General features: G+C 38.0%; 1 long non-coding RNA gene across 1 annotated transcript; it reads left to right on the top strand.

The window, feature by feature from the left end:
* The first annotated feature begins 203 nt into the window (after positions 1–203).
* LOC118486403 lies at positions 204–546 on the top strand. Its single transcript, XR_004878892.1, has 2 exons — positions 204–278; positions 386–546. It is a non-coding gene; the product is annotated as an uncharacterized LOC118486403 (long non-coding RNA).
* Positions 547–1,541: the final 995 nt, after the last annotated feature.

Below are 1,541 nucleotides of genomic sequence, written 5' to 3'. Positions count from 1 at the left end.
ATCTGAAGTCCCTGTTAGATCACCGGATGTTGTGATCTCCAACAATTTCATGAACAGCGCTTTTAATGATGACCAGGTTATGGATAATGAACAAGGTTTGTTTTTCTATACACTGGTTTTGTACTTTTCTTCCCCAGATATGGCATAGTTCAAACATATTCCATAATGTTCACATGTAGCATCCCAAGATTCCCCTATGCAGTTCATGCCTGGTGCTGTTTCTGGATCATCTCATGGTCCTTCTCTGTTTGCTGAATCATCACGCGGCCAGTTAGACGGTTGTATATATTACATGGGAGCCCACTTTATTCTCATATCACAGATTTCTATACTTTTGTCATGCCATATATAGCAGATTCCTAACCTTTTTCGTTTTATGATGCAGGGCCATCGAATCCATACTTCGTTTTTGATACCCCTCAGGGAACCCGTTACTGGATTCCTAACGTCGCTGATAAGTTCATACCAGTGTGTGGGAAATCTTATCCAACTTTTGCGGATGTTCTTTCCATGTATGAACTTTATGCGTTTGAAGCAGGTTTTTCTGTAAAGAAAGGGCAAACTAAAGTCTGGAATGGGATTCCCACACACAAGTATCTTCGATGCTCAAAATATGGAAAACCACAACCCAAGAGGACTTTTGACACCCTAGATGAATCTTCTATAAAGCACCGGAGGACCAACTTCACATGGTGTGACTGTAAGGCAAGCATACTAGTCTCAATCTCGAATGATTCATACACAGTTATGAGTTTCAATGATATTCATAATCATCAACTTGTTGAGAGTTACAACCGTGATCTTAGCAAGATATCACGGAAGCTGTCATTCTCCACCAAACAATTCATTCACAATATGTGTAACATCCGTCAAAATGGATTCTCGAAATCCGACCCGTTTTGAAATTCGGATCCCAACTTTGAAACCTCAGAATTTTCGTGAAATAAATAACCGTCCAATGAATTATTCTCTAATTTAATTGCGTATCGATTTAACTATTTACTATTTAATTACTGGTTTAGTTTATTTAATTGATATTTCAATTAAAACTATAAGCACGGTAATATAACCCGGTTAGTTCGGTTGAGTCTTAAAGAAAAGCTTTAAGGTAAATAAGTTGTTAGTCAAATTTGAGGAACTATTTATGTATTTACTTGAAAGTATAAAGGAAACTTGGCTTCAAAAATGAAATATGAACAACCGGGACTTGTTTGTAAAATTAGTCAAGTATGTAAAACAAATCTTATATTCTTGTTACATCGAGTCTTGATTTTAAAAACAACTTGCCGCCAAAACTGTACATAGACAACTGTGCCTTCTTCTCGGGACTCGGTATCATTTACACGTTTCTTGTTTTTCAAGAACCTGGTCATAAATTCAGCCAAACCCTTTTATGCCTTTCAAACCATACCATAAACCTCCTTTTTGCACAACAATCCCACACCCTCATAACCATTCGCATAGCTCTCACCTCTCTGCTTTGTTAACGAATCGCCGGAGAAACCACAAACCATCGGATCTCAACCGGAGTTCACCGGAGC

The sequence above is a fragment of the Helianthus annuus genome, chromosome 14, assembly GCF_002127325.2.
Source record: "Helianthus annuus cultivar XRQ/B chromosome 14, HanXRQr2.0-SUNRISE, whole genome shotgun sequence".
Taxonomy (NCBI): domain Eukaryota; kingdom Viridiplantae; phylum Streptophyta; class Magnoliopsida; order Asterales; family Asteraceae; genus Helianthus; species Helianthus annuus.
This window is presented reverse-complemented; position numbering and strand designations above follow the sequence as displayed.